At 47.3% G+C, this 19,614-nt stretch overlaps 1 protein-coding gene across 1 annotated transcript in view; it reads right to left on the bottom strand.

The window, feature by feature from the left end:
- Positions 1-19,614, bottom strand: part of LOC147707999 (monocarboxylate transporter 10-like) — a 770,926-nt gene that overhangs the window by 702,623 nt on the left and 48,689 nt on the right. The gene's annotated exons all lie outside the window — the stretch shown is intronic.

Raw genomic sequence — 19,614 nt, 5'->3', positions numbered from 1 at the left:
TTACCACTGCAGCACGCTGATCTGATAGTTCGATGTTGGAACCGGAGGGATTGGTGTAGGACGGCGTCTGAACCAGAGGGAGTACCCATTTCGAATCGTTTTCAGCACCCATTGGTCTTTTGTTATTTTTAGCCACTCTTGTATATGATTCGCCACACTTCCTCCCACTGGAACGGTGCACGGCACTGGAGGAAGCAGACACTCATTGCTTTTGCCGGAGGCTTGTTCGAAGTGGAGGTCTGACGGTTCCCTCCTCTTCCTCTGTTAGATCGCGAATTTTGAAATTGCGATCTCTGCTGACCCTGTTGGCTCTGGTTCTTTTGCCACTGAGGGGTTTGAACCCTCTGTTAGAACGATCTCCGGTCAGTGTTGCGGTAGCGACGATGGAACTCTTTCTTTTTCTCCAACCCTACCGCCTTTAGAGCGTCCAGCTCAATCTTCATACGGGCCATCTCCTCATCAGTGTGCGGCCCAAACAGCGATGACCCGGAAAACGGAAGATTGACAATTCGGGATTGTGCCTGTGCCTTCACAGCAGTTAGAAGCCATGTCAAGTCAAGTCAAGTCATAAAATTTGTATAGCGCACCCATGAGTGTACGAATGTGCAGAGAGTGTAGCCACATCCACCGCCGCACTTATTACTTGGTTCGCTACCAAACTGCCTTCTTGTAAGACTTCTTTGAAGTCTTTCCGGTCCTCTTTGGGTAACTTCTCAGAGAACCACTGCATTGAATACCATAATGCTCTATCGTACCTTCCCAATAGAGCTGAAGCACTTGAGACTTTTAACATGGATGAGGCGGTACCACATACTTTCCTGTCCCATGAGTCCTGTGTCTTGCTTTCCTTGTCCGGAGGGTCTGTGGACAAGGAGCCAAACGAATGTGTTTTTCTGGCTGCAGCCACAATCACTGAATCCGGTTTTGGATCCGACTTTAAGAATTCAGGATACTCTACTGACGGGTGATATTTCTTGAGAATTTTCGTCGGAGACATCTTGAGGGTGGCTGGCGTGAGAAAAATGTCCATTACTGATTTCAGCAAGCCCGGGACCAGAGGTAGTAATGGTCGAAAGGACGCCTTCTGATTCAGAGTTTTAAAGATGACTGAAAAAGTAGTCTGTTGGACAGGCATGGGGATGTTTAGCTTGGAAGAGCCCCTGGCCAGAACGTCCAAAACATTGCTTACGTCATCCACCTGAGAGATCCTCGACGGTGGGCTATCCGTGAGCATGGGAGAATAGTCTCTCTACGAGGAGTACATTGAGGAGGTAGAAGGAGTCGGAGACCTGCACCTTCTCCGTTCACCGTGAGATCTTGACCTCCTCCTAGGTGCTGATACCGGGGCGCGAGTCCTCGCTCTTCCTCTTGGAGGCGACAGCTCTGCGGCTTGAGCTAGCCGAGCCAGGGGAGACCTGTGAGTTGGGCTGGATACTCTTCTTGCTTCCATATTATGAGTGCGATCCGCCCAATGATGCAGGGGTTACAACCATCAGGGGGAGAGATGAATTGAAGCAGGCCTTTGTGCTGGTGAACGTGATGGAGATTACCTCACTTCCTGACGAGCTTCTGCAGCCTGATGAGAATCCGACTGAGACACCTAGCTGCTTGAGGATGAGATCACCACCTCTGGAGTACGAGACTTGGAGATGGACCGGTGTAAACCTGCTCTCGACGTCGATGATGGAGACGGAGAGAGGCATGCTGGGGGTGACACTGACGGAGAGCTCTGTCTCGACGAAGCTCGTGAAGAGATTCTTTGCTTCGATGCCGATCTGGAATGTGTATGCCCCAGTGTTGAACGTCTAGACTGAGACCTGCGTCTCGAAGTCGACCTCGATCCTCTATCCTTCAACGGAGTACTATGCCTCAACGTCGACTGTTGCGTCAACGGAGGACCGAGTCTCAACATCGACAATCCTCTGGCCGTGGACACTCCTGCCTCGACGTCGACCATGCTCTTTTCGACGGAGGACTGCGCCTCAACGTCGACTGATGACTCGACAGAGACCCCTGTCCCGACGTCGATCTTGGTTGTTTCGACGGAGGGCTGCGCCTCAACGTCGAACGTCTGCGCTTGGACGGAGGGCTGTGCCTCGGCGTCGAGTGTCTTGCCTTCGTTGGCGACTGGTGTTTCGACGTCGATCTTCCTTCCCTTGACGGCGGACTGCGCCTTAACGTCGATCTTCTTTCCTTCAATGGAGGACTGCGTCTCGACGCCGGCAATGGAACTGACGGAGACTGGTGCCTCAACGTCAAGTGTCTTGCTGACGTCGACAGAGGACCCGGTCTTGGAGTCGACGAAAGGATGTCCGACGATCTGTGTCTGGACGGTGATCTAAGCTGAGACTTCGAAGGTGACTTACGTCTCGGCGTCGATGACCGATGTCTCGACGTCGATTGATGGTGAAGAGTCGACGGCAGAGGGTCTTCTCTCTACGCCGGACGCTGATCCAACGCAGACAGTAACTTGGCCTTGGATGTTGAAGAGCGGCGCTCCTGCGCCCGGTCCCTCGGTGACGATCCCGCCGCTAGGTCCTTCGACGTCGAGCCCGACGCCGAAGGGCCGGAACCTTGCTTCTCAACGTCGAACGGGCCCTTTTCTTTGACTTTGTAGGAGGCCTACCTCTTTCTGGGAGGCCATAGATCCTGATTCTCTCCCTGTCTTTGTTCTTTTAGACAGCTTCCTGCGGTGTGGACATGAGGAAGGATTGTGGGAATCAGGCAGGCAGAGAATACACACCTCATGTGTGCCTGTCTTAGCCTTCTTCTTGCCACAGGCAGGGCAAGGGTCGAATAAAGAAGGCATTTTTGACAGAAAAAATACAGGTCACAATAAAATGGGTAAACCTGCACTCAGAGGCCAAAACACGTCGAGTGAAATCAAGAGAACCCTAAAAAATAAAGGAATTTTTGACTGAAAAGCCAAAAAGTAGAGAGCTGTGACTCCAGGGTCCTGACATAAGGAGCCGGAAAGAACAACTGACCCAACTGTCTCCCCTGAGGCATGATGGGAAGCTAGGGATCATGGCTGCCTTAAAGGCACGTGCCAGTTTTCATTTTCCATGCTATTCTTTTGCAATGCAGCCTGTAGGCTAACAATGTCTGCTTATTTTCAGGTTTTTTGCTCTTATGAGTGATTTACTCATTAAAAGACAGAGTTCAAGTACTACTTGCCCGCTTGTGTCTTTATGTATTGGCAAAAATAAGTCTTTATGTGTACAATTACATTGTTTAGCCTCCAGTGGGGGGGAATATTCAGTGCTTATGACTAATGATGAACATCCCCTGGAAGAGAAGAGTGGCGTCTTTACAAGCCCCTTACCTCACTTCTGTAGTGGCACAACATGAGTGCAGAGCCGCACTGCACCACCTCTTGCACGCCGAGGTACTACGAAAAGGTTTCCAATCCAGTCTGAAACATGAGGAATATACAAAAGGTGAGGATTCTGCAGTTAGAAGTCTCTATCAGTATACTCAGTGGCTTAATCCAAAATGTAGTAGTTCCAACAGTAATGTTGTCATTTGATGATGTGTGAGATTGATCAAAGTGTTTGTATTTGCTTTTACTAATTCTTCACTCATTTATTACCACGTTTCCCTCACTGCAGGTCCTCCTTTGTAACATTTACTGTTAGCTTCTCTCCGACTCTCTCCACTTAGCCAACACTCCTAGAATCAAGAAGGCGCGATCGGGAGGACGCCTCTCTTTTTTACAATGCCCCCAAGCTTTGGAACTCCCTCCCGCTTAACATCCGGAAGGAAATTAAACATTTAAAATTCCGCAAGCTCCTGAAAACTTGTCTCTTCCCTTAATTGTTGTTCTTTGGCTAATCTGCAGCGCTGGGACGCCCCTGGGTAGCCAAGCGCTCTATAAATCCATTTACATTCCATTCTTCTGTGCCTCTTTATCTTTTTTCTATGTTTTTACCTTCTGTAGATCTTAAATTGAAAAGTTCCCTCTGTGCTTCTCTGAGCTTGTCTCATCAATCGGAACTTGTCAAAGAAAGTTCCCTGGGAGGTTATTGCAGATGTTTTGCCCTGTTCACTTGTTTTCACAACGCAGAGCAAGAAGCAATCAAACCAGTTGCACTGTACCACTGACAATGTTCACACACAAGAGCAACTGATATTCGTAAAAAATTTAATGGAAAAGAGAGGAGGAACCCCTCTGTTTCAGGATGTATGTTCGCACCTCTACAATATCCATAGATATTGGAAAATTCGCCTCACTCACTTATCGTACCATGCTTAATCATTGGCGCATACCCACACCCTGGTAAGATGGTATCACCAGGGTGGACTCATCCATAGATGGCATGGGAGTTCTAAGAAAAAGACAAACTGGACAAGCAGGGATCCAGAAGGGTGATTAATTTAAAAATACCTCTAGGTATATGTGACGGGCGGGCCAGTACAATGAGGAAACAGGCTAATCGAGACTGGTGGTCGGTGATACATCTCTTACCTCCTCTTGTCCCCTTTCAGCAGAAGGAATAGCTACCTCAATCCCAAACTTTATTAAACCCCAACGAGGAACAGGGAGCAGGCGCCTTTAACGGGGGCTTTTTCCAGAACGAGACTCCTCCCTCAAACGACGTCATCATGCCCAGACCGTCAAATACAGGAGATTCCCGGAAGAAAGTGTACGGCATTACCAAGGAGGAGGAAGACGTATCGTGGAGGATCTGAGTAAGAGACCGGATTGCAGAGGAAGAAAACGAGGAAGAGCGAAGTCTGGGCCCCCTTACCACCTCTGCAAAGCGGCGAGGCCAACAACACAACGACTCTCCTTGCCACGTTCCCAGGGGAGGAGCGTGGCTGGAACAGGTATGGGGCAAAGTAATGGGCTGGGTAGGAAGGAAAGACTGCCCGAACGTGTAGTATTGAGTCATTTGCCACCGACCGATACTCCTTGTACATACTCCATGTATATAGACCCCCTTCCCCTCTCACGAGCACTCGAGCACCGGCCTGCACCCTTTGTGTGTTTTGACACGCTGTACACTGAGGAGTGGTTTCTCCCTCACCCCGGTCCCCGGTTTATGAGTTTGTTTATAGGATGGCGGTCCAGATACATATATTCTTTTTGTTTTCTTTTGGTTGCTGCTACTGCCACGGAACATCCGTCCCAGGGGAAAGCTTTGTCAGGACCCTGCAGACCTTGGCGGAACCCCCCCAGTGTGGCTCCTAACCGCAGATTCAAGACGGATCCTGCAACATTTGCAAAAGAAAGATTGACCAGTAGACAGAGAAGAGTGTTTGGAAAAATAAAACCCTTTACAAAAAAAACCTGGTCTACTCTCCATTACTGATACCCCGCCACAACTGGTGTCAGAAGTGGGATTGTTGTAAATAAAACAGCGATAATGTTAAGCATTCGCTGAAGACATGCTATGGTGTCTTCAGTTTTCCCGCTCATACTTGAAAAATACGGCCGGACTCCATCTTATTTTCTGGCGTCCATTTTGTACGCCACACTCTGCCATGTGCTCGCCACGAGGCAAGTCCTACCTCACTGATTGTCACCCCTGGAGTTTGCCCAGCAACAGACTATAAATAGTTCCGACTTGCCTAGCGCATGCCCAGTACGTGTAACATCTGTTCCTGCTTAAGAGGGGATTGGAATGTGCATTTGAGGGGCTTCATGAACCGTTAACTCCACCCATGTATCGATCATGTTTAAGAAATGTCCTTATATGGTCGTAAATTATGCTTTCGAGTTGTAACCGCCTACTTATAAGCCCCTTTCTTTTGTGTATGTTCGAGTTCTTTGTGCTACCTTGTACAATACTGTAGAGTGTTGTGTGGGCTGTCGTACCACCTTTAAAGGTTTATTAAACTATGTTTTTGTATTTCCAGTTTACGTGCCAATTTCTTATGTAGTCTGAGGACTTTGCGTACAGAAGGGCGAACCCTTTCGCACTCACGGGCCATGCTGAGGCCTGTACTCATCAATTGGCGCCCGTCACGTGGGGCTCATCGGCGACTCGGATGCTCAAAGGATTGGTTGTGACGAAGGATTGGAACCTTGCCGGGGACGTGATCACTGCCAGCGGCGCCTTTTAGTCCTGGCATCCCGAGGTATTCTTCGTTCCCTTCCGATCTGACCATCTGGGTGGCGCCGGTCATCGGCTGAGACCTCTTCTGTCGGTTTGCCGCGTAGTGGCCGTTTGGGCGGATTCGGAACTTGGCAGATGGAATCTGGACGCTCTTGATTGGTAAGAATCGTTGTACGATCCTTGCTCCGAGCCTTTGATAGTCTTGTTTGGCAAGGCAGTTTTGTATGCTTGCCCCAACTGAATTGTTTGATTGTTTGGCAGTGACTAGTCATATTATTGATTCTATGAATGTATCTATGAGTTGCAACCCATATAGGGGGGAAATGTGGGGATATTTCTCCTGATCTGTGAATTTGAGCGGCGCAACGTTTTAAGTGCCATTTAATTATAATATTGCATATTCTGCATTATTTTAGACATGCCTGTTTTTAGCGCACTCCGTAAGTGGTGCTGCTGTTTTGGAAATGACCGGTTGGTACTTGAAGAATCACAGCCGGCTCCCCCAGAGGGGACGCCGAATAGAGATATGTATGTGAAATTTGGTCTTTCCCCCATAACGTACAGCACATTGTGGAGGAAATATACAAAGAAGGATCCTGAGTTGCGATGGCCTATGTATGGATCGTTTGATTTGAAGAAAATTGAGTATGTGGAGCAGTGTATGTGTAAGAGGCGAGTGAGGCATGATATGTTTGAATGTATACGAATGTGGGTGAAAGAGGCGTGAGAAGCGTGAGCAAGCACTGATTGAGAAAGAGCAGCGAAAGAGTGAGCGTGAGAAGGCGCATGAGACGAAGAAACGCGAAGCGAAGGAATTAGTAGAGAAGCAGGAGAAAGAACGTCGGTTGCAAATATCTGGCCAGTACCTTGTTCGACAGCCACTTTATCCTGTCCTTAATAAATCGATTGATGATTTTTCGTTATTAGATCGCTCACCGCCCCCGTACGCTGGTCCGTCTGCCCCAAGTGGAGGAGATCAAGATTCTAGACCGCCCGGACAGAAGGTGGATACGCGGTCTATGTTATCAACTGAGCGTATGGCTGAGCTTCGTAAGATTGCTCATCGGGTTAACAAAGATTCTATTACTCTCATTGACTTGTTGACAGAACTAGAGTCATGGGAAGATAGGTAGAAATTATATTTTACTGATTATGTTTCTAGTGAAGTAGTGTCAGCTTTTCGGAAATACTCTGATGTTCTTGAACGAGATGATGTGATAGCTGATGCTAAAGGACTGCGTAAAGGTCTCTTTTCTCCTTCTCAGGTACCCGCTGCGATTCAACGGCTATTTGCGTTGCAGGATGACATGTTTCGGCTACGGGACGAAGCACGGAAACGGAAAGCTGGCGAGGAGCAATTGAATCCGACTGGCGGCGGGAAGCAGTCGTCCATCTTTTATTCAGATAAGATCTATGCCGTGCATGCTAAACCAACGCGGGAGGCGGCGCCTTTGTATGTTCCTCCTAAAGGAGCGGGTACTAGTTCAGATAGAGGGTCCGCGGATGCTCAAGGGTATTTTATCTATAATTGGGTTTATACTCCTTGGAATAGGGCAGACGTTATGGCGTTGAAGGCAGCATTACCTGATCCTCGAAAGAATCCCGCAGCCTTTTATGAGGAAGTTGAGGGGGCTTTGAATTCTTGTACTATGACTTTGGCCGATATTGACTTATTCTTCGGGCTTATATTACCCCCAGATATGTGGAGATCAATACGAAAGGTTGATGATCTTCCAGTATTTAAAGCGCAATGGAGGGATCTTGAGGATGAGGACAGGGAGAGAAAACCAGCACAGAAGCCGCCTCAGTCGATTTTAGACATTCCTGCTGCTATTGTAACTAAATTAAAAACACTTATTCCCCCTAAAAAGATTGATTGGACTATGTTAGCGTCATGTAAGCAGAAGGTAGATGAATCAGTTTCAGATTATTTTACTCGGTTTGAGGAAACTTTTCATGATTTTAGTGGGCAGTCGCTTACGGACGACACGGTCGACATCTTTTTGTTGATAAATATGTTTCGAGTTTATTACCAAGTATAGCAGCTCAATTAAAAGCGAGTGAAAGTTCTTGGACGACTTTGACACCAGCATTCCTCCTGACGATGGCTCAGTATTACGAGCGTCAGGAATTAGAAGCAAAGAGTAGTGAGTAAAAGAAATCTAAAGATCTGAAAACGAAGGTTATGTTAGCGCAATTATATGGGCCGCCTCGTAGAGGTAATGATCGGGGCAGCAGGAATTTTTCTAACTCTCCTTCGGGCGGTACTGATTTGGCCCGGGATCAATGTGCGTATTGTAGGCAGAAAGGCCATTGGGCAAACGAGTGCCCGGTGTTGCGTGCACAGCGCCAGGAGCGTGGGCAGGGGTCTATGAGGGGTAGAGGAAATGTTTCCGGCCCTAGGAATATTACGAATGACTGAGCTAGGTTTGATTCTAATGTGCGACCCCGAGATGGGTCCAATGTTTTTGACCGACGAAATCAGTATCAAATGTCTGACTATGCACCTTCCGAGTAGCACGATTCACAGTATGCATAGGATTGCGTAGGATGGGGTAAGGAACCAGTTGAAGTTCCAGTAGATCAGAGGGGTCCTTATGTTACAGCACATGTTTTGGGCTCTACTTATAGGTTCCTGGTTGACACAGGAGCTACTCGTAGCGCTTTGTCCAAAAAATTGGTTCCGAGGGCTTCCCTGTCTGGCTCAACAATTACGTCGACAGGGTTCGATGGAACGCCTTCTGTTAGCCCACTGTCGCAACCTCTTGCACATTATGTAGATCAGTTTGCTGCACCATGCCCATTCCTACTGTCCCCAAAAACTCCTGATAATATCGTGGGCCTGGATATGCTCAAATATTTTCGGGCCACGATACGGTGCTCCCCTGAGAGAGTACGTGTTATTTTGAATGACAATTATCCACCAATGGAGAGGGTGTACATGATCACCGTAGAGGCTGCACTGGCCTCTTTGCCTGACTCTTTGTGGGCCACGTCCGATACCGACGTGGGACAGATGATTATCCCGCTGGTGCACATCAGTGTAAAGGAGGGAGCTGTTCTGCCACGCCTGCCTCAGTATCGGATATCGCAGGAGGGGGAAGAGGCGCTCATACAGATAGTGCAGGATTTGATTAAAGTAGGGGTGGTTGAAGAAGTTCCATACAATGTGTGCAACAGTCCTATTCTACCGATTTTGAAGAAAGACACTGACACCAGGATTTATCGATTTATTATCGATTTGAGGGAGGTTAATAAGATAGTGATACCTCAATACCCAGTGGTTTCCGATATCACGACACTCCTTACTTTGGTCCCACCAACTGCAACAACGTTCTCTGTTATAGACTTGAAAAACGCTTTCTTTTCGATCCCTATTCATCCTGACAGCCGATATCTTTTCGGCTTCACGTTGAATAATAGATCGTACAGATTTTGTAGAGTTACTCAAGGCTACACTGAGAGCCCCAGCATTTACAGTCAGGCATTGAAACGACAATTGGATTCTTTTGTTTTACCCGACGGTGTGGCGCTTATACAATATGTCGATGACATCTTGTTGGCTGCCGACACCCCTGAGCAATGTGAAGAGTGCACTTTGTCCCTACTTACCTTTTTGGCATCCCACAATCACAAAGTATCGAAAAAGAAACTGCAATATTGTAGACCAAAGGTAACCTACTTAGGTCACCTTTTGTCTAAGGAGGGGCGTGCACTTACACCAGATCGTATTCAAGCCATTTTAGATACACCAGTACCCTCCACGCAGAAAGACGTTCGAGCCTTTCTGGGTCTTACCTCCTTTTGTAGACTGTGGATATTAGGGTTTTCATACATAGTTAAACCACTGTTAGGCCTGTTGACAAAGGATACCCCAGTTCCCCTTCCATGGATGGATGAATATGAGAATGCTTTCCACCAATTACGTCAGGCCCTTTGTTCAGCACCAGTGTTGGGCACCTCTGAATATACAAAGCCCTTTACATTGTACGTGCATGAGAGAGATGGGTGCGCGTTATCAGTGTTAGTGCAGATGCACGGCGATAAGCAGCGCCCATTTGCATACTTCTCAGCAGTACTTGATCCTGTTGCTCGAGCGTTGCCTGGGTGTTTTCGCTCAGTTCCGGCGACAGCTGTGTCAATACGCCAGAGTGAAGGGATAGTCTTATCTCATAAGCTGTTGGTGTTGGTCCCCCATGCTGTTGATGCCCTTTTGAATCAGACAAAGACGCAGCATTTAACTAGTGCTCGTCTGACAGGATACAAGTTGACATTGTTAGCTCCTCATATAACTTTGAAGAGATGTGCCACGTTGAACCCAGCTACGTTGTTGCCCTTCCCAGCGACTCAGCTTGAGGCGCAAGAGACGCATGACTGTGTCTTTGTGACAGAGGAACAGACAAAGGGTCGTATTGATTTACAAGATACGCCCTTTACAGATGTGGATGGAGAGCTGTGGGTGGATGGGTCCTGTTTAAAGTTACCAGACGGAACCACTTCCGCAGCATATGCAATTACCACATTACACACGATAGTGGAGACAGCACGCATACCACAGAAATCAGCTCAGGCAGCAGAACTGATAGCGTTGATACAAGCTTGTGAGCTTAGTGCAGGATTATGTGTGAATGTCTACACAGACAGCCGCTATGCTTTCGGAGTAGCGCACAATTTGGCCTGCTCTGGAAGGAAAGGGGCTTTTTGACATCACATGGAACCCAGATAATGTATGGAGAATTAGTACAAAACCTGTTGACTGCATTGACGCTCCCTAAGAGGATAGCTATAGTGAAATGTAGTGCACACAAGAAAGTGACAGACAAAGTGGGACAAGGAAATGCTTTTGTAGATCGAGTGGCACGTGAAACTGCGATGCAGCCTGGCTCTACTTCAATGTATGTCGTGAAGTCACAAGCTGAGCGATGGCACGATGCTAGGGAAAAGGTACTAGAAATGCAAAAGACTGCTACTGAGAAAGAACGAGAGCAATGGTCCAAAGATGGAGAGTTGGATGATGAGGGTTGTTGGAGGACCAAGCAGATGGATAGGTGGAAGTTACCTACAGCCTTCGTACAACCTATGGTTCAGATGGCACATGGGCTAGCACATGTTGGAGCTTCGGCAATTGTGAAATTGCTGACGGCAGTTTGGGAAATCCAGAAATTGCTAGCAGAGCTGAGAGAGTTGTACGGACCTGCATGATTTGCCTTAAATATAATCCAGGAAAAGGGACACAAACTCCAGCAGGAGGATTTGAAACACCCACTGCACCTTTTGAAGTACTACAAATGGATTATATTCAGCTGGAACGCTGCAATAATCTGAAGTATGTTCTGGTTGTGGTTTGTGCATTCAGTAAATGGATTGAAGCATACCCTACTAAGGACAATACTGCTATGACTACTGCTAAGGTGCTTCTGAAGGATTTCTTTCCTCGCTTCGATGTTTGTAGATTGTTGTGGAGTGATAACGGGCCCCATTTTGTGGCGGGCGTTATTAAGTATGTCCTGAAGGGATTAGGCATCGTGCAAAAGTTCCATGCAGTATTCCACCCACAATCGGCAGGATTGGTGGAAAAATACAACGGCACGTTGAAATTGAAAATCGCGAAAATACAGGCTTCTACTTCTCTGACTTGGTCAGATGCTCTGCCTTTGGCGTTGTTGTCTATCAAATCGGTACCACACTCTCGGACGGGCTTAATGCCCTACAAGATTGTTTTTGGGTGCCCCGTGAACATATGGGGGGTGCCCAAACCAAGTTCAGTGTATGATGTACCTTGTGTTTTAATGAATGACTATTTGGCACAATTAACTGATAGCTTGGTTTCCATTCATCAACAGGTTCGAGAAGCACTCCCTGATCGGTCCACAGGAGAAGGTCACAATCTCCGGCCTGGTGATTTCGTCCTTGTGAAGTCCTTTGAGAGGTCGAGTAGTCTGGAGCCGAGGTGGTGTGGCCCTGAACAAGTCCTCCTAGCCACAAGAACAGCAGTACGAGTGACAAATCGCAGGAACTGGATACATTCCATCCACTGCCAGAAAGTGCAACCTGATCTGGTGGAACCTGCTGTACTGACTGACCATCGAGATATCCTGACTACGGAGAGAGGCCGTGCTGTGGTACCTGACGATTCTGAGGAGTTCTTCCCGGACCAGACAACGCCTGCATCGAGAAGATACAATCTGCGACCAAGGAAAGAATCTGCAATTGTATGAGAAGTTGTCAGAACGGTCCCTAGGTTTGTGAACCGGAGAGCCAATGAGGCAAGGGGGGGGGGATCACCCATGCATTAGAGTAGTGACACCCGTCTTGGCCCGATGGTGAAGAAAACAATGGCTACCTATGGGGTAAGAGTTCTGACAACACTTTAGTTTCAGGAAGATACTGTGTACTTTGCTCGAGATGGATAAAAGAAAGATTTTTGGTGCTGTACGGTTCATTCTCGTCATAGCAGTCATTGCTACAGTTATGTGGTTTGTTGAGGAGAAGGCTCCTGCCCGTGAACTGTATGCTGTTTCTACTCCAGTTCCTGATGAACACTTTTTCTATACACTCCCATATCAAGAGTTGAAACATCGACAGTCATATTTGAATAACACCTTCATTCAGATGTTGCATCACACCCACGTTGCTACCAATGCTACAGATTGTTGGCTATGAGGGATGATGCCAGCGCATCAAAAGAAAGGGGGAACACCATTCATACCGCTTCCCTTTTCTCACAATGGCTCTTGTAGAGCGTGGTACACTTTGCTTTTTGCTACAAGAAAGCCTACAGTTGGACGATTGATTTTCAAACTGAACAAAGAATGTCACCAAGATAAAGATGGCTATCCACAAGCCAACGGAACTATATGGGAGTGGGAAGAGTATCGACCGGACAATGAATCCACACCTTATATTTTTACGAACACTAGAGACACTGTTGGACAAGAGAAGTTTGTGATTTCAGTGGCCCAAGCACAAGCTGATTTATGTGTCCAAAGCGTAGGCCATATTCCTGTAGGTGTTAGTGATTGTATTGTTGTATTGAATACTGATGGCCTGAATAACAGTACTTTCCTTGCTTCACATAACAACTATTTTGTATGTGGGAATAAGGGCTATTATCGATTACCAGCCGGTTGGTCTGGAGTATGTTATGTATCGTTTTTATTGCCACCTGTATTTTTGGCACCTGCATCATATCATAAAGACTTGAAATTATTGAATAATGTAACTGTGAACAGATTTAAACGGACTTTATCCATAGATGATGTTGATCAGACGGACACCAGTCTACAACAATATATAGACTTCAATTTAGGACTGTTTTTCTTTGTGGGAGCTGCCCTGAAAAGCAGAAAGATACGGCGATTAACAAGAGTAGTGGAAGCTGTTACTAACCAAACTGCTGCGGCTCTTGGGAACCTTACTGAAGAGCTACAAATTACTAGGATTGTTGCGTTACAGAACCGGATGGTTCTTGATGTGATGTTAGCAGATAGAGGTGGAGCTTGTAGAATTATTGGAAGCAGCTGCTGTGTTTTTATACCTGACCATACTCCTTCTGTGTATAAAGCCATTAACAAATTACACAAAATTGCAGCTGATATACATCAAGAAAATGGGTCTTGGACTTTCTCTGGGTGGTTCTGGACCTTGATTTCTACATGGGGTTGGAAGGTCCTCACCGGACTATGTATAATTGTTGCCATATTATTCACCTGCTGTGTATGTATTCAATGTAGCCCTATGATATGCTCGTTGTGTGTTTCACTTTGTGTACCCAATAAACAAGCTGTTGCGGATGCTGCCCATAAGAAAACTATAACTAGAGAGATAGCGGATATGATGAGCATCGATATAAACGATGAGTATTTAGATTATCCAAGAAAACCGAATGTCTTCAGCAAATGCTTAAAGGGTCGTCTGTTGTAAATAAAACAGCGATAATGTTAAGCATTCGCTGAAGACATGCTATTGTGTCTTCATTGTAGTTTTCCCGCTCATACTTGAAAAATACGGCCGGACTCCATCTTGTTTTCAGGCGTCCATTTTGTACGCCACACTCTGCCATGTGCTCGCCACAAGGCAAGTCCTACCTCACTGATTGTCACCCCTGGAGTTTGCCCAGCAACAGACTATAAATAGTTCTGACTTGCCTAGCGCATGCCCAGTACGTGTAACATCTGTTTCGGCTTAAGAGGGGATTGGAATGGGCATTTGAGGGGCTTCATGAACCGTTAACTCCACCCATGTATTGATCATGTTTAAGAAATGTCCTTATATGGTCGTAAATTATGCTTTCGAGTTGTAAGCGCCTACTTATGAGCCCCTTTCTTTTGTGTATAAAAGGGGACCGCATGTTCGAGTTCTTTGTGCTACCTTGTACAATACTGTAGAGTGTTGTGTGGGCTGTAGTACCACCTTTAAAGGTTTATTAAACGATGTTTTTGTATTTCCAGTTTCCGTGCCAATTTCTTATGTAGTCTGAGGACTTTGCGTACAGAAGGGCGAACCCTTTCGCACTCACGGGCCTTGCTGAGGCCTGTACTCATCAGGATTGTCATCTCAGTCCGTCTGCCAAACCAAGATGGACGCCCTTATTTAGCACATAATTAAAGGACAAGAGAAACTTGAGTGGGCTGTCGAAAGACAGATGACGTCAGCCCAGACAGATCGCGAACCATTTAATGGCCAGACACTCCCTCTCTATCGTGGGGTACTTGCATTCTCTAGGAAAATACTTTCTGCTGACCCCGGACTATGGGATGGGACATAGACAAATCGCACAAAGCCACTCCGCCTGCTAAAATAGAGAAGAATATAAAGCCCCTGATGGACCTGCCAAGATCTAAGAACACCAGAATGGAAACCGCCGTAATGCGAGGACCACAATGTTTTGAGTGTGGCGACTGGGGCCACATTGCCTGCATGTGCCCCAGAAAAAGGCCAGCAGAAGAGCCAATGGTAGTGGGGTACCTCCCAAGAGCAGTACTGTATTCAGCTGAGATGGGAACATCCTTTTATGTACGTTTAAGGACGAATGGCAAAGTGGTAAAAGCCCTTTTAGACTCTGGGTGTAAGCAGTCAGTGGTACAGAAAAACCTTATACTCCCTACCCAGTACATCCCTGGTGCCCTGGTTCATATCCTTTGCTTGCACGGAGACGTAAAGCCCTACCCCCTTGCTCTAATAACTATGGTACCCTTAGACAGGGATCCCTGCACGGTTAAAGTGGGAGTGATAGATTCCCTGCCCGAAGATATTATTCTAGGGGTTGATAATCCTGATCTTCTCTCACTCTTTCAGGGTAAAATAGGGGGACAGAAAGGAGAATCGGGGAACCCTGTGCTGGCCTTCATAACCCCGGATCCTTGGATAATAGACTGCAGCTTCTGCTTTGCACAAGCCAATGACACCACCTTGTTTAATGCCTGGGAAGCTGCTCATATTAACCAGAGCAGTCAGGTCATCACGTATCCCCGTTTCATTATCAAAAATGAGCTACTATATGGGTTAGGAGAAAAGGGGGGGGGGCACTCAGCTGATAGTTCCAAAGCCCTTCCGAGAGCAGGTTTTATTCTTTTCCCATGCTCATCTTACGGCCGGACATCCGGAAAAGAAAAGACCTCTGAAAGTGTGTTGCGATATTTCTTCTGGCCCGGCATCTACAAAGATATACAGAAGTACTGTCAAACCTGCGAAATCTGCCAGAAGAAGTACATACACAGACCTCCGGCTGCACCCCTTCAACCTATGCCCATCATAGGAACCCCATTTGAACGAGTTGGCATGGGTTAGATAGGCCCCTACCCAAAACATCAGGAGGACACTTCTACGCACTTGTTACAGTGGACTATGCCACCAGATTCATAGAGGCATTCCCTCTCCTATCTCCTAACACCAAGAATATAGCAGAGAAGTTCGTGGAATTGTTCTCCAGGGTGGGTTTCCCCAAAGAAGTGGTAACCAACCAGGGGACCCCCTTCGTGTCCCGCCTGATGAAGGAAGTATGCCGATCATTGGATGTACATCACCTACTGACGTCTGAATACCACCCCCAGACTGACGGGCTAGTCGAGAGTTACAACCAATCCCTGAAGACTACTTTAAAGAAGATGCTCACAGTGGAGGGATGTGACTGGGACCGGCTTCTACCCATGGCTCTATACATTCTACGATCACGAATACAAAGCAGCCTAGGCTGTTCCGCATTTGAATTATTGTATGGACGACAGCCCAGGTCCTTGCTTGAAATGACCAAGGATGTATGGGAGACAGAAGAGGAGCAAGACCAGCGGTCTCTGCTAGAGTATACGCAGCAACTGAGATCGAAACTCGGAAAATTGAGGGATCTCGCCTACTCCAATTTAAAAAAAGCAGGAGCAAGCAAAAGAAATACTACGATCGAGGGAAGAAGCTAAGAAGATTGGCTGTGGGGAATTGGGCATTGGCGCTTCTCCCCTCTCTTCTACCAGTAAATTCAAAAGCGAGTGGATGGGCCTGTATCGAGTGACAGAGACCATAGGCAACACAACGTATAGGATACAGATCACACCATCCAAAGAACAATGTTATCATATAAATTTGCTGAAAAAGTGGCTTTGCCCACCTCCCGAGACAGCAAATTTTCTGCTACCCACTACAACCGGCCAAGACTCTACGCTAGAGAACCTCATAGTCAACAAGGATCTTACAGAAAAGATGATGGATGAACTACAGAACACTTTTCTTCCTTTTTCAGACGTCTTCTCAGATCTCCCTGGAAAGAATTCCCTAGCCGAGCATAAAATCGAAACTCAACCAGACAAATTGGTGAAACAGAAGCAGTATCGGATACCCGCAGCCAGACGGGATGCCATGAGACGGGAAGTACAAGAGATGTTAAAACTAGGGGTCATTCGCCCCTCTAACAGCAACTGGGCATCCCCAATTGTAATGGTCCCGAAGCCGGATGGAACAACGAGCTTCTGCATGGACTTCAGAGCCTTAAATTCCATCTCCACGTTTGATGCCTACACAATTCCGCGGGTGGATGAACTAATAGAGAGGCTCGGGGACGCTGTGTTCATCACTACGTTTGACCTCACAAAGGGGTTTTGGCAGGTGCCCCTCCGTGAGGAGGACCGTAAGAAAACAGCCTTTACAACGGACGAGGGATTATTTGTATTCAATGTTCTTCCCTTCGGACTCCACGGGGCACCTGCCACATTTCAACGGCTAATGAACAACATCCTGCATCCGTACCCCCTCATTTAGTTCAGCATACCTGGATGATATTGTGGTATACAGCAGTAGCTGGGCCGAACACTTAGACCATCTGAAAATCATCCTACAAGCCCTCAAGCAGGCCGGCCTACACGTGAATGCAAAAAAATCCGGAGCGGCGTTTCAGAGGGTGAAATACATCCGGTTCGTGTTGGGAGACAGGGTGATTGCCCCTCAGACAGAAAAAGTCAAGGACATAGCAGAGACCCCCTTTCCAACCACCAAGAGGGAACTAAGGGCATTTTTAGGACTGATCGGGTATTACCGCAGGTTCATTCCCAAGTTTGTAGAACTAGCCTGTCCCTTAACCGACCTACTCAGAAAAGAAGTCAGGCCCCGAATATTGCAAAATCCCTCCGCAGACATGCTAAAGGCGTTCATGGAGTTGAAGGATATCATCACCACCAACCCGGTTCTCATATCACCCGATTTTAACAAACCCTTTATTCTGGCCACTGACGCTTCTGACTCAGGGATAGGGTCTGTGTTGTCGAAGATAGGAGGGGGATGGACTGGAACACCCCATCCTGTATGTCAGCAGAAAGTTGTTCCCTAGAGAATGCAAGTAAACAACGATAGAGAGGGAGTGTCTGGACATTAAATGGGCCATCGGCAAACTCTGCTATTACCTGGAAGGGAGGCCATTCATCCTGTACACAGACTATATTCCCTTACAATGGATGTATAGGAACCAAGCCCAAAACACCTGAGTACTACGTTGGTTCTTATCTCTCGAACCTTTTACTTTTGAGGTACACCATAAGAAGGCGAAAGATAATAGCAATGCAGATTACCTGTCCCGGGCTTTTTCTCTCCCCGAACGGTAGAATCCAGGGGGGGAGGTGTATGACGGGGCGGGCAAGTACAATGAGGAAACAGAGGCTAATCGAGACTGGTGGTCGGCGATACATCTCTTACCTCCTCTTGTCCCCTTTCAGCAGGAGGAATGGCTACCTCAATCCCAAACTTTATTAAACCCCAACGAGGAACAGGGAGCAGGCGCCTTTAACGGGGGCTTTTTCCAGGACGAGACTCCTCCCTCAAATGACGTCATCACACCCAGACAGTCAAATACAGGAGATTCCCAGAAGAAAGTGTACGGCGTTACCAAGGAGGAGGAAGACTGATCATGGAGAATCAGCGTGAGAGACCGGACTGCTGAGGAAGAAGAAGACGAGGAAGAGCAAAGGCTGGGCCCCGTTACCACCTCTACAAAGCCGGGAGGCCAACAACACCACGACTCGCCCTGGCACGTTCCCAGGGAAAGAGCATGGCTGGAACAGGTACGGGCACATGACGGGCTGGGTAGGAAGGAAAGACCACCCGAATGTGTAGTATTGAGTCATTTGCCACCGACCGATACTCCTTGTACATACTTCCTGTATATAGACCCCTTCCCCTCTTACGAGCACTCGAGCACCGGCCTGCGCCCTTTGTGTGTGTTGACACGCTGTACACTGAAGAGTGGTGTCTGCCTCACCCCCGGTCCCTGGTTTATGAGCTTGATTAAAGGACGGCGGTCCTGATACATATATTCTTTTTGCTTTCTTTTGGTTGCTGCTACTGCCACGGAACATCCGTCCCAGGGGAAAGCTTTGTCAGGACCCTACAGACCTCAGCGGAACCCCCCCCTCAGTGTGGCTCCTACCCGCAGATTCAAGATGGATCCCGCAACATTTGCAAAAGAAAGACTGACCGGTAGACAGTGAAGAGTGTTTGGAGAAATAAAACCCTTTCTAAAACGACCTGGTCTACTCTCCATTACTGATACACCGCCACAGTATACCTAAAGATTCTTCTTTATATTGAAGGTCCCTTAGGCATAGATATAATCGTAAGGTTGTGGGGTTTTATTGAATATAGTCATTCAGTTATACCCTCTGTGCCAACATGTTACGGCCCACTGCAAGAGCCCGATCAAGTCTGGGGCCTTAGTCAGGGCTGTGTTTTTTTGTATCCCTGCTCTTAGGTGCATGCAGTCCATGCACACTTGTGAGGCCTACAGCTCTCACCTATCTTGGTCTTCTGTCCAGAGGTGTTTCCCTCTAAGTATTTATGCCAAGGGTCATGCGGTTTGTGGAAGTGGTGCCATCTTGTAGTCACACTTTCACCTCGGTGGCGCACTGCAAAGAAGAACCTAGAAAATCCCTCGGTGGCCGATCTTTCAGGTCCCTGAGGTAAATGGGAGTTCGCTCACAAAAAATTGAAAAAAGGGGCAACTTCTCGGAAAAATGCAAAAACTGAGGTAAAAGATTTGGTATTTTACCACTTCACTACCCAACACTTTCCCTACTGG

The sequence above is a fragment of the Lissotriton vulgaris genome, chromosome 6 (assembly GCF_964263255.1).
Source record: "Lissotriton vulgaris chromosome 6, aLisVul1.2, whole genome shotgun sequence".
Classification (NCBI taxonomy): Eukaryota; Metazoa; Chordata; class Amphibia; order Caudata; family Salamandridae; genus Lissotriton; species Lissotriton vulgaris.
Note: the sequence above shows the minus strand (reverse complement) of the source record. Positions and strands in the feature narration are given on the sequence as shown.